We start from the raw sequence: 14279 nt of genomic DNA, 5'->3' as shown, positions 1-14279 counted from the left end.
TCGTGCCCCTCCTGGGTGGTGGGACAAGGGCAGGGCCGGCCATGGCGGGTGCCCCAGTGGGACAGCGGACCTGAGAAGAGTTTCCCCTGACGGGAAAATTAAAAAAAAAACGAGGAACCGGCCATATGTCACATCCTCCCTGCCCCACAGCACCTGCATCCCCACGCACCCGCAGGAAAACGCACCCTGGGAGCAACAACCCCCCAGGACCGCCCCTCCGGCGTCCCAGTCCCGCGCTACCACTCCTCCCGAAGTTTCTTTCGGGGAGACCCGGCTTCGGCCCCCATCGCTCTCTCCGGGGGGCGGCCCGGCGGGGCGGGGCAGGCGGGCGGTGCTAGGGCCCGGCGGGGCGCGGCGCCGCCGCCGGGGGTGGGGCGGGAGGGGGAGGCAGGCGGCGGCGGCGCGGGCTGCGGCTGCCTCCCGCCGCGGGGCGCGGAGCGGGGCCGGCCGCGGGGAGCACCCACCCCCGCGGCGGCGGCGTCGGCGGTAGCAGGAGCCACGGGCCGCGGCGAGGAGGTAACAGCCGCGGCGGTGGCGTTTCGCGGTGTCATTGGAAGCGTGTGTGTGTGTGTGTGTGTGTGTATGCGGGTGGGTGGGTGGCAGCCAGTCCCTCCCGGGCCAGGGAGATCCGGGCAAACTTTTTGGGCCGCTGGCTGCCATGGGCGGGCAGACAGCGGCGCCGCCCCGGGGAGTTAATCGGGGCTGCCCCGCGCTGACCGCCCCCGTCCCGCCACCGAGCCCGCAGCCCTGCCGAGCCCGGGGGAGGCGGCAGCCCGGCGGCAGACGACTGGGAAGGGCGCCCCGGAGCCTGTTGGGGACGCGTGCGGAGTGGCCGCCGGGCCGCATCCTCGGGCGGGCTGTACCCCCACAGCGCCGTCCCCGGCTCCGATTCCTCGGAGGCGCCCGGACGGGGCCGTGGCGGGCGGGCTCGGCGGGAGGGACGCGGTGGCTCCAGTCCCGGCTGGGGCCCCGGCAGAGCCAGCGGCGGGCAGCCACCCCGCTGCCTCCCTTTTGTTCTGCGTGCCGCTGGCTGCTAGATTCCCTGCCCGGGAAGAAGCCGTTCGGTACTTCACGGGCTTCGGCTGTGTCTGCACACGCCTGAAGGGCATCCTTCGGTAGGCTGGTCTTTCGGATCTGCCCGGAAAGGGATTTTCTTATTTTCACATCAGCTGACCTTCGCTTGCTGTTCTTCAGTGCTGACTCTCAACTCACCTGGAGTTATCTTGAATTAATTTCTTCACAATATATGCATTTCTCCCCGCACCCCGGAGAAGGATTTCATTACTAACCTGCCGGCTACGCGGCAGTCAGTTATTATATCATCAAAGACATGCCTGTGAAAATCTGTTAGTACAGCTATAGCACCGCCAGCTCTTCCAGCCCAGTTTACTGAAACTTTAATTGCAGCAGGCACGGTTTTGCTGTGGAGCCATTTACGTCAGAACGGAGCGTTGCTCGGGTGGGATAGCGGCTGCCCTGTGACGAACGCTTTTTTCACGCAGGGAGGGCTGGTGCTGTTTCATCGGATGAATCAGAAATAAATATGAGCAGACAAGGAAGATGAGTTTGTGCGGTATTAAACCAAAACAAAACAACAAACAAACAAAAAACTCCCACGTCTGTCACGGGCACGGTAAATCGGGCAGCAAACCCACAGTTTTCTCTAGCATAGAAGCCAGTAAACAACGTAAACTGTGATCACTTTGCAGTCAAAAATATAAGGCCTTGCAGCCCTGGCTGCCTCAGCGTTACGTGTCATTAAAGTAGCTCCCTTGGAGGAGAGGGACTGTCCCAGGAGCTGTAAAATCTGTAAACACTTTTCTGATTGGTTTAAAAATTTAGACACAGGAAGCGGATGGTATCTAATAACAGACAAGTGGAGACAGTGTTGTCATGGAAACTGAAAAGACCTTCCCCCCCCCCCCCCCATTTGTTTAAGAAAAAAAAAAAGGAAGAAAAAGGGGAAGAAAAAAAAAAAAGTCTGCATATCATCAGAAATGCCTGCAGACCGCCTTGGCTGCTTTTGCCTTTCCCACAGCATCTGTTGAAATCTGAGAACGTGCCTGTCAAATCAAGGTCATTTTACAATAAAACCCTGTGCCGCTGCCTCTCCTCTTTCCTCTCTGGATGTTGTCCCACACTTTACATCCAAGGAGGAGTTAGGGAGGTGCAGCCTGCCTGCCCGGTGTCCCCTGGGCTGCCCTCCGGATGGTGGGTGACCTGCCCCAGCCATGCCTGCAGCCGGGGGAGAGGCTGATGCTGGGGCCCCAAGGAAAGGCACAAAGCTGGAGGACCACAGGGATCAAAAACCAAAAGTACCAAGGAATGACTTTCAAAATCAAGTGATCAGACTGTTTCTTTTTGAGGGAATCTATGAACTTGGGGGGGGGAAAAATGGGGTTGATTAGACTCTGTTCCTCCACATTACAAAGTTATATTAAAATGTAATGATTTGGACTTGAATATTAAGTTCATTTCACAGCTCTGCCTCACCTACATTAAAAAAAAAAAGGTGGCAAATGGCTATGGGAAACCCTGTGCAATTGCTTTTAATAAAAAAATCATTCTTTGGTTATAGCATGCTATTTGAGGACAAACGCAGAAATACGAGAATAAAATAGACTTCATTACTGATGAATGCAGCATGAGAAAATCAGACTATTATTGTGGTAAATTGAAGTTTTACTTTGCTGGACTATTGAAAGTTTATTGCCTGTGAAAGCAGAGAGCTATTTTGCTTTTGGAGCAAGAGAGATATATTTCCCAGCAAACTCACAAGAAGGGTTTTAATGTTTTGGTTATTTTCGTGGGCAGCAGCTGTTAATTTCAGATGTTTGTGAGGGAGAGGTGTCTTTGAGTATACACTGAATTTTCTCTGAAACATTTCATTTTGTCGGTTCCTTTAATCTTCATTTTGCAGTGACCAAGCCGAGAAAAAGTACTTGAGTGCTTCACCCAGTGTATAAATCATCACTTTGAAACCTTAAGTGACCAATTTGACCTCTGTTGCCTCTTTGCTTGCATATTTCACTTTTTTTGCGTTATTATTTCATAAGAAACCCAAAGGCTGGTGATCAGTTCTTGTGGGTTGGAAGGTAAACCCTGCTCAGGGTGATGAGGTCAAAGATGAGGGTTACCCTCATCTTTGGATCTTGCTGTACAAAAAACCTAGGGCCTGGCTTCAAAATCTGCTTGCAGGCAGAGCAAGCTGGAGGAAGCAGCGCTTGCCTCTGCTCGAGGAGTCCCTCTTGGCTGCCAGCATGGGGTGGCAGCGGGGTGCAGGTGCTGGGAGCCCCCTCCCTGTGTCAGGGAAAGGCTTAGGGAGTCAGGCAGTCGTGTGTTTAATCCAGCTCACGTCTGATTAGCCAGAAGCTGCTTTTAGTTGCTGTGGATTTCAACTGGAGAAAGTTGGGCTTGGTAGCGAAAGTGTTCTTGCTTCTAGAAGAGAATTTCCTGTTGCTGGGAGCATGCTTATCTGCAGGAAGGTTGGTTGGCAGGAAGTGTGTCAGTTACTTGTTTTTACACTGTGAAGGAAATGAGCTGGATTAGGTACTTTCTAGATTTACCCTTCATCGTCCTCCATGTCTGTGCTACTTTATTTAACTCGTGGTTTTAGTTTGTAAAAGTTTCATGATATCAATTGTTCCTGAGGGAAATGCAAGAAGTTAAATGCTTGTTGTCCTTCCATTTTTTGCTGTTACAAAAAAACCACTCCACCAGCCTCTCTGGGCCACATTTGCAAAAGTATCCAATTTGCAATTTATACCTTTTGAGCCTCATTAATGATACTCAGGCTTTTTTTTCCTTCCCCCTCCTTAAAAATGAAAGATCAAAAAACGCACCAGTTACTTTACTAATAGGAGCAGTCCTTACATTTCTGAACTGCCTTTCATCATGGATCATAAATCACTTCACAGAAATTCATTTTTTTAATATCCACAGAAGCTGTATGAGCATAGGAAGCCAAAACATACCATTTCACATGGACTGCCCAAAGCTGCAAGGCTAATTAGGAGCAGAGCTGGGAGGCAAATTAATTGCCCCTTAATTAGCAATTGGTAATGGATTAAAACTTTGAAAATGTGTCTGCCTTCCCCGAGTGTGCATGTGCTAATGTGCCAATGCAGTGTGTATGTATTTGGGATGTGAGGTGGGGGGGTGAGAATATAAGCAGTGATTTCAGAACATGCCAGTTGCTTACTGGTCCCCATCCAACCTGGAATGTCTGGAATGCCATATTGGAGGCTTGTAAGATTAGACACAGCTTTGGATGAAGACACCGGACTAAAGGTGAGGGCTGAGGTTTAGGTCATTCTGTTTTAGTAAGCAGGGAGTTTCAGGGAAACACATATTACTTCTCCAATACCAGCTCACAACAGAGTATTGATGGTGTTAAGCTGAACTTTTGCAGAGGGCTTTGAGAAGGAAACGTGGAAAAATTGCAGAAACTTGAAAGAAACTGCCTGGCATGCTGAACAGCTTCAAGTAATGATTTTTGGTGTCAAATATATTTTGGTGTTAGGAGATGTTCTGGGCAGAAGAAGCTGCCAGGGCTGTCCAGAAGCCTAGGCTGGGCTGGAAGGGGACTGTCCTGGCTGGTGCTGAAATCTGCTAGCTCATGACTTCAGATATAACACAGTGCAGCATGACTCTGGCCACAGTTTTGGAATATTTTTAATGAACCTGCTCTCATGGCCAAGCCAAGGAAAACTGCAAGAAGAATAATGGGAAAAAAACCCAAAACAAACACACAAAAAAAGTAAAAGAAAAAAAAGGGTTCCAAGAAAACAGCATTTAATTTAGATGTAAAAATTACAGCTGTATTTTTTTCAGAAGTGATCAGCTGATTCTGAGAAACCAGCCTGAGGCTCTGGAAGGCTAAGCAGTTTTTGGAAAGCAACTCTTTCCTAGGATTTGGAAATCCTACTCCAGTTAAGGTGCCCAAAGTTCATCTGCCAAGCATCAGGACAACTCAAACCCTCCTTAACTTCACTGTAACACTTTAGGTGCCTTTAGCAGTCTGGGGGCTTCTGCTTGATCTGGGCTAAAGCTGTCTAGCCTAAGGTTTGCACCTTGGCCTCCTGCATAGAGGCACGAGGACCCTTCTGTGCCCAGGTTGTCTCCCTCAGGATGGGCACAGAGCAGTGGGGGGCGGGAGATGGCTCTAAGAGGTGTCTGGGGAATGGTTAAAACTTGCTATGACTTTCAGGTGATTCAAGATTCTCTAACTACCCTGTGTTAGCCCAGGGGCTGGTGGCTGCTGGCTTGCCACAGGATTTTTCCCCACCTTTCTTGGGAAGGAGTGGAAGTTGCATGTTAGGCTCTTTCAAAACTCTCTTAAAACTCATCTATTCCATAATGTCTTCAGACACTGGACAGGTTGACTCTGCTGGATGTGAAACATCTGCCTTTTATGCCGGATAGTATTGTGTTGCTCTCTCCTTTTGCTTCTCTGTCTGTAGTCTCAGAGTGTCACCACTGGGGATTGTCTTTCTCTGTGTCAGCACTAACTGCAGGATGGACAGACAGCAGGGCTGTGATCTGTGGCCAGGTTTGTTAGATGACACTGACTGGACAGATCTGCCTCGCTGTTTGATACTATAGTTCATGATACTAGCAGGATTTTACATCAGTGCTAGCCAATATGATAACGGTCCAAACTCTGCATGGTTTTTACCTTTTACTGAAAATAGGTTAAAACCAAATAAAAATAGGCATTATTTAAGGCCTGGGGTGATTTTGGTGGACATCAGTTTCCCCCTTGCATGCCTCCAACACACTGGGTTGTGGTGGGACCCTGTCTGTGAGCTCGGTTTGCACAGGCCAAGTGTGAGGTTCCTGGTGGGATCCTGACTGCAAAGCACTCACTGCCAGCCGTGTGCTGGTACAGCCCGCTTGGTTCTGCTGCACGGAAGAGAAACCAGATTTCCTAAGAGACAGGGCTTCATCTGCAAGGCAATGCAAGCTAGATTCTAGAGAGCATTTCACAGAGTGGCAGCTTTATTGGAAGTTGCTACCTAGTGCTGTACAGCAAAGCCATTGCTCTTTTTAGTCTGTTTCTTTGCAAGAGCTGTCCCTGCCCCTGCCTTGCATCTTTAGTGACCTGCCTCCTGCTTGGGGCTCCCCAGGATCCCCTGTCCCATGCTCAGCAGCTGTGTGGTTCCTCGGTACAGCTTTGTCAAGAGGCCAACCTCTTCCCTGGGCAAAGTCAGCTTCGGGTGCACAAGCAGATGTGGGCTCCCCCGCCTGTCCCTTGTTGCCAATTTAATTGCTGCCCCAAGGAGCAGAGGCATGAGAGGGGTTATGAGAAGTTATTAGATATGGGAGGAAGCTGAAGATCTGACCCATCCAGATTTGACTGGGTTAAATCTCATTTTACCCCAACTCTAACTTGTTTTGATCTGGGTTTTAGAGTAGATCTTTTTTAGAAGTTACCCAATTAATATGTTAATTTTAACACCAGATTTTGTAAAGCTTTTTTGTTGGAGGTGGAGAAGGGACCCAAATGTTTTGATCCTATTTTTATCATTATCTTCACTGAGTTTTTTTCACTCTGTGCTTTGCAGAGAAGAGCAAAATTTTAATAATTCACTAATAAATTTTCACTTCATTAACATTTTATCATTCTGGCATTGGGCATATGGTGAACTCTTTAGTAGTCTCATTAAGGGCCTGGTCTTGCCTCTGTACTCTTGCATCCCTAAAAGTGCAAAACACAGCAGTGTTTAGGTTGGAGCCACTAAGCACCAAGCCTCCACCCAATTCAAGACTTTACTGTGTGGTTTAGAGAGCATGAAGACACAGAGTGCTATTGTGGTATTGTCTTCATAATTTTACACTCTGCTATGTTTGGTTTAAGCTAAGATTTTCAATGGTATTAAAATGGTTATGAAACTTTCAGGTTCCTTCCAGTGCTTGGTGATAGGATGGCATGAAGGCAACAATTCATGTAATCTTGTTGACTAAATATACAAGTTTGCAGCTATGTGCCCCCATTGTGTTAAATAGGTGCTTTTTGATTGTATCCTAATCTGAAACAGGATATGGAACTTCCATGGCAACTCCTACTTTTTAATTTTCCTTTTTTCCCCATATTTTTTTTTAACATAAAATAAACCTCTGAATTAGTGCATGATTTCCTGCCAAAAATTGAATACTGTTAGCACACTGAATTATTTCTATTTCAGGTGTATTCAGAAGACATAAGAAGCCAAGGGGACAGTGCTTAGGTGTGGGAGTCTGAAGAGTGGCAGGGAAACCTCTGAGTTGTGAGCAGCAGAGGATTAAGGGCCTGGTATGTGTTTCAGGAGGTCGAAAAGAGCGTGGCTGTTGAGAGACCAGAGGACCAAAGATCACAGTAATAAATACAGCAGATATCAAGGGACCTGGCTGAGGATTTTTGCTTCTCAAATAGAATACATTTGCTTTTAGAGGCACTAGAACAGGAGCTCATCTCTTGTAAATTGTTACAGTGCCTTTGGAGTTAGTGGAATTATGGTGACTTACATCAGCTGATAGTCTGGTACTACAAGGAGAGTAAAGATGTGAAGCATGGGGCAACTGGAAGAGGTTATAGACCTCAGCAACAGGGAGGGTGGAAATTTGTTCATGAGTGATGGAGAGGCCGGGCAAGTGAAGATAGATCAAAAGGTCCATTGCAGCTATATTGGGTTTGATTTGATGACGAGACGCCAGCCATGAAACCTCAGCAAGGCAAGCTGAGAGATGGGCTTGGCTGGAGAGGAGAGTTTGTGGCAGAAAGTGCATTTGTGGTTGGCACAGTGGTGATTGGTGTGTGAGTGGGTAGGAGCATGCACAGGGTGTGTGTGGGGAGCTGGGGGAGAGGACATGAGGTACAAAGCCACTGCTGGGTCAGGGCCAGAAGACAGTGTCTCACAAAGCCATAGCAGGAGAAAAGTCTTTCAGTATGAGAGGAGGAACAGAAAAAACTGTAGGGTTGAGAGGAAAATGGAAGTGACACTGACTTCTTTAGAGATGTGAGCTGTGAATAATCTCTTCTACAAATAGTAAACTCTGGAAAGCTAAGCCACAAGGAAGCTATGTCTTAACTGATACATCTGATTTTTCCCTCATCTTCTGTTGTTGCAAAGTGGGCCTTAACGCTTGGGGATGGTTATGGCAGTGTCACTGGTGGGCACGGCTCTGTGCCTCACTCTGCTGGCGAGGGAAGTGGCTGTGTCAGCCCCAGTGTACCTCAGGGTCATCCAGTTGAGCACCTGCGGCCTTGGAAGAGGCTTTGCAGTCAGAAAATTTAAGCAGGTGCCAGAAAGTCACAGCAGTTTGATTAAATATTCTGGCACGGTAGCTGTGGTTGCCATACCCCACTTAACAGGCCCCATGTAAGGGAGTAGGGTAGGGTTGGAGTGGTGGATGGGTTCCCCTCCAGTCTGCGAAGTCTGGCAGGAGCAGGGCTGGGGTGTGATGAAGGTCTGAGGAAAATATCACAACTTCAGTTTGTTGTGGCCAAGCAGAATATGTCACTCTGGGCATATTTTGCCATGGAGTAGCTTTGTGCAAGGAGGAAGAAAACACAGACTAGGAAAAATAGGTAAACTGTAGGAAATAATAGGGAAAATGTTGAAATTAGGCATGTGTGTTACGATGGTCACCCTTGCTCACAAGCTGGTGTCATATACTGGGGCAGCCCATTTACAATCGTGGGGCCCACTGCAACAACTGGAAACAGCCTGACTAGAAATGGAACTGGCTTAATTGTACCAAGACAAGAAAAATAATTTATAATTTATAATACAACATCGAAAGGGAAAAGTAAAGTGTGTTTTAAAAATCCTTTAATTTTTTTGTAAGCCGGGTGCCATTTGTGATGGGTGGGGACATTCCCATTCTCTGTTGGTGACTCTGGTGGTCTCCCTGTCCACAGGCATCCAGCCTGGGTTGGGAATTCAGTGTTTTTAGAAACAAAACATCTTGGCTTCCAAAGTAGAATGATTTCTCTCCTAGTTGTATTGAAAGCAAGTGTGCTGCTGCTGTTGCAGCAGTTTGGAAAAAAAATCAAACCAAACCAAACAATAAACTGAGCATCTTGAAACTAAAATAGTTGAGAGACCACGCCTGGGCAAAGCAAGGATGATGTGGAGGGGTTGGTAATGGGATGCGGAGCCTTTCACTACAGGTCACTCAAATGGGTTATCTCTAGGAAGCCTCAGTTACACCCTGGCATGGATGAGGAAGGGGCTATGCACAATTATGTAGCCCTGGAGCCCCTTATTGAGGGAGTAATTTCACAGTGCTAGTTAGTAGCAAAGGCTTTTTTACCAAAATAACTTTTGTCAAGGAGCTGGGTGAAACAGCTTTTGCTGTGTTGATGGTGAGTGTAGAATCTGTCTTTCCCAGTCGCCTTTTCTCCCTGAGTGTTATGTCCCAAGCTGGTAGGCTCTGCTTGCTCCTTGTGTGGACTGCTCTTGGTTTATTGAAGCCATGCTTCTTCCCTTCTGGCTTTTTTGTGCTGAGTGCCTTCTGCCCAAATGAGGATGCCTGTGCATGGTGTGATGTGGGCAGTTTGGGAATTGCTTTGAAATCTGGAGCAGGGCTTTTTTTTCTCTCTCTCTCTTGGTAATCTTCATTCTGAATTTGTGCTCAGTCTTGCTTACTAGTGTTAGGTACTGCTAATGGTGTGGAGGTAAGACCTGGAAACACAGAGCAACAGGGGTCCCAAGCACCCTGCTCTGTCATAGACATAGTGTGGAAAAAATATTTTCTTTCTGTCTACAAAAATTTTCTAGACCCTAAATAAGGTATTTGGAGAAAAAATTACTCCAATATAGAAGTCTCTACATGACTATAATTATTTGTCCTGCTTTTATATTTCATTTGCTTTATTTAAGTTCCTGTCAGCTGCTAATAACATGAACATTGGGGTAATTTGGAGGGTATGCACAGTATTAATGGCATTTCTTGAGTAGCTGCTACTAGCCTGCTTGTGTTCAGTGGATTTCTTGCTATAAAAAACACTTCAGTACATGAATGAATGGGCAGGAAACACCTAGGTATTAATTAATATAGACAGAAACTGCCTTTCCACTTCCTGCTCATTCAGAACAACGATGAAGTGAGACAGCAGGATTCAGCTCATGGGCTGCTGGGAAGACGTTTTATTTCAAAAGCTTTGTTTTGGAGGCTCCCAAGTACTAATACTGGAAACCAAGGTTTTGTTTGCAAACTCAAGGGACAAGAGATTCATCCCAGGTGCAACACTTATGTACTGTTTAAAGTCCATCTTCATGTATTCATGGGGAGCTCCCAGGGAACTCAGTGGTGGTTGTATCTGATTTTATGGATGCAGAATTGAATGCTCCATTGCCACCACTGATATAGTGATGGTGATTATGGTTATTTGTATTCCAGTGGTAGGTAAACAGTGTTATTATTTGACTCTTCCCTAGATGTCCTTGCTTTCTCAAGTGCATCATGCATTGATACCGAAGGTGATTTATGAGAGTATTCCCACTTTGGCAGTGTGAGTGGTGCACGTACAGCTCTTTGGAGCCAGTAGATGTGAAGACCTCTTCATACACAGCTATGTTGCAACATAGATTTATCTTGCTGTAACTGTGAAATCTATATCTTGTTATGAACAACACACAGTCCATTACCTGTTTTTGCAATTTTCAACACTTAACCAAGTGAGAAGCAGAGGGCCATGCTCAGCCCCCTGGGCACAGTGTATTGGCCTTTTCTGACATGCATACCCTTAAGCCCATAGACTGATCTTGAATTTTCATTACTGTGGGAGCAAGCTGATAAGTTGTCAATACATCTGTCTTGTGGTGGTAAACTCAGATGCCGAAAGACTGAACTCAGGTAGCAGCCTTTCCCTGAGTTAGTGTACTTGTCAAGTCTCTTGGTCACTGTGCTTTATAGAACTGCAATAAGCTAGTTGTCTTTAATTTTAAATTTAATTGGCTAATCCTATTAAGGAGGAGACAGACATACAGGCATGGACAGCAGGATGATTGCAGCCTTTTTGAATAGCCAATAAAGCTAACCCTTTTCCCTAAAATGCTTAAGAAGCAGCCTAAAGAACCGCTTTGTCTGTGAGCTGCAGAAGGAGGAATCATGGTTAGATTACAGAAATGCATGTAATTGAGTTTATTACAGTATGTTAATTGGCACTGCCAATACTTACCCTTCCTTATTGAAGCAGCTTCCTTCAAGATAAAATAATGAAAGGTACATTTTCATGTGTCTTTGTCACTCGGAAACCCAAAAAGAGATCCCTGTTATTCTTCTGTCCTGTGGCATGAAGTGATACAGCTCCACTGAAGCCAGACAGACCTGTAGAGCTGGAGACAAGGCAGCTCCCCTGTTTTATTAGTAAGCTTTAACACAACATTGTTTTATTTCTTCACATTACAGTTAATAACACAGCAAGTGTACTTGGAAGTTAAGTCCTTCAAGATCTTTATATGTTAAATAACTGCAAAGAAACTTTACAGTCACTCTGTAGGCCATCACGATACATCATTTTGATCTGCCTTCTGTCTGTTATATTTTATCTGCCTGCAAAATCCATTTCTAATTTTGGCTGTATCTCCTTTGCAATCACTTGCCAGAAATCTACTCCCAGGATTCTTATTCTCCTTATTTTAGTGAAATATCTCTGCTTCAGCACCTTTCCCAAGGTGGCTGATCTAATCACAGCACTATCAGTTATCGCTTCTCGTTTCCTTTGCTGGCTCTGTCAAATGCAATGCACAGCCTAACAAAGTGACATTCAAATATTCCCAGTGACCAAAGGTGTTTTCTCTCTCTTACTCTACAAAACTGGAATTGTATGTGGCTTCTTAAACATATGCCCTTCGCTCCAAGAATGTTGACTTTTAAAGTGTACCGTGAGAAGAGTTAATATTAAGCAGGTGAAATTGATGCCTCTTTATTTATCACAGATAGGTTCCTTTATAGTGACCCTGTGGATATTAAATGCTACATCCACAGCCCCCTTTTTCAGGTAGAGGAGAGCAATCCTTCATTCCTACCAGCTGGTAGGAGAGCCCTACCTTGTCATCAGAGAGAAAAACCAAAACCAAACCCAACCAACCAAACAAACAAAAACCACAAAAAAAAAGTCACTCCACTGTTTTTAACTTCCATTCTTGTATGTTTATATAGACATGATTCTCTTTTGAGTGTGACTGTGTGCAGAGGGGCTGTATACCAAACAGGCTGCTTATGTTTCTCAAGTAAGAAGTCACCTGTGTCACCTGGCATCCTCTGTTAAGGTTAAATGTGGTTTCTATGGACACAGGTCCAGCAGTAGCATAATTTTTTTTTCTTGGGTGACAAACCTCTTAGTGTTATCTTAGATTGCTATCACAGTCTAATACTTGTTTTAATAAGTGTGTGGCAGAATACTCCATCCGCTCTGACAGATAAAGTTATCCACGTGTGTCCTCACAGCCCTTCCTACTTTGCACCATTTGACACATGGTGTCATGAGTCCTGCTTTGCTGCAGCCTCATTTCTCTGTTGTTTTTGTTTTGGTGAGGGCTGGAGTCTTAATCTTTCTTTCGCGGAGAAAGCAGGGAGCAGGCTCTTACGAGACTGCCTAGAAGTGTGAGGAGAGCCCTTTCCATGCACCCATCCTGACTCCAGAGCAGCACAAAGAACAACACTTCCATGGTGCTGAGAGAAAAGCACAAGTGAATGTCTTCTGAAATCATACAGCCTGTTTTTGGGATTTTTTGTTGTGGATATTTTTTTTCTTCCTCCACTGTGTGAATCAAATAAACCTGTCTTGCAGTGTGCAGCAGATCAACACATTTTTTTGTGGTAACCTGTTGCAGGTTACAGAATTGAGTTTGCTTCAGACAGCAAGGGGAAAAATTAGGAAAACAGGTTTCAAGATGACAAAAAAAGCCCCAGTCTGATTTGGTTTTTATAACCCAAGGTGCAATACAAACCCAGGTGCTCTGTGTTTCAGTCCTTTGGCATGTATTTCAATGAGCCATGTATCAGCCTGGCAAGTTTCCAGGGCAAAGTGTTTGCAGTCCCTCCCAGCTGTCCCTTGGACACTGTCCCTCCGGTTGGCTGTGGAGGTGCAAACTGGGGAGCATCTGCCCTAATGGAATGGCAGAGCAAGCTTCTGTGTGTCCATAAATGGTCATTTCCAATACAGCTATATCACAAGGATGGTGTCTAATGGCTTAAAAAGCTGTTCATTGCTGCATTTTTGTCTAGCTGTTTCTTCACTGTAGGAAGGTGGAGAAATCTGTGATAAAATAATAATTAAATGCTGACAGGACTAAATTTCCACCCAGTGTGAGTTAGCAGCAGTTGCAAACCAAAACATTAGGTCCTGAAAGAAAATTAAAAAAGCTCATTAAATACCTCAGTATGTTTTCCTGATTAGCTGTTCTTTAAAGAGAGCGTGGGGCTGTAGTAGAAGGGTATACTTGACAGCTGCAATTGCTTTTTTTGGGAAAGGTAAAATATTCCAGTTTTAATTTGTATATATGTGTGTTTCAAAGGATTTCTTGCTGATCTTAGCTAAGGGGATTTATATCTTGATAATCATCCATTTTTGAAAGCCACCATGAAAAGTCCCTGCCAGGAAATATGTAAAATCCCCTCAATAATATGTCTCTGAAAAGAACAGTTAACAGTGAGTAATGTGCTCAGGGTTTTGTTTTGGTCTCTTTTTCCTCTTCCCTGGATAGACAAAGCTGATTTTGCAATTGAGAGTTGAACAGCCTTGGTGGACCTTGCTGTGCCATTGATGGTGTTGAAGCAGGGGTTGGCTGCAGTGCACATCCTACAGACACACAGATAAAAGTGTTTCTGCCCCAAAGAGCTTACTGTGATAAGGAAGTACATGAAATTGGGTAAGGATTTGGAAAAGGGAGATAGGGTGGTGTTGGGAAGAGAAAACCCCATTTTCTCCATGCCCACTCGTGGCTGGATATCTCCTGCTCTCTGGGGCAATCTGAAGCTGACTCTATATTTTATTAAAGCACAGTTGGCTGAGGAGACTGCAAAATAAAAATTGTCAAAAGGTGCATTTTTAGGCTGCCTTTTTTCACTACCTGTTTCTTCCTTTGATGCACTCAATCATATATTTGCTCCAGTGTGCTCCACAGCAGTGTTTTAGGGACTGGTGCCTAAAGCACACATATGTCTGGGGATCCTTCCAGGTTCTCTTCAAGGGGTGCTGCTGGAGCTTGTGAGGAGGGGAGGATCCCGTGCTGGTGGGGTGGGTGCCACTGCAGGAGAGTTGTGGTTGCCATACTCGTAAGCTCTGG

The 14279-nt window shown here is 45.7% G+C and overlaps 1 protein-coding gene across 1 annotated transcript in view; it reads left to right on the top strand.

Annotated features, from left to right (window-relative positions):
• The first annotated feature begins 445 nt into the window (after positions 1 to 445).
• Positions 446 to 14279, top strand: part of FOXN3 (forkhead box N3) — a 202108-nt gene continuing 188274 nt past the window's right edge. Inside the window, exon 1 of the mRNA XM_030452686.1 lies at positions 446 to 516. The gene's annotated coding sequence lies outside the window, so the exon portion shown is untranslated. The remainder of the gene's footprint in view (positions 517 to 14279) is intronic.

This window comes from Calypte anna, chromosome 5A, assembly GCF_003957555.1.
Source record: "Calypte anna isolate BGI_N300 chromosome 5A, bCalAnn1_v1.p, whole genome shotgun sequence".
NCBI lineage: Eukaryota > Metazoa > Chordata > Aves > Apodiformes > Trochilidae > Calypte > Calypte anna.
This window is presented reverse-complemented; position numbering and strand designations above follow the sequence as displayed.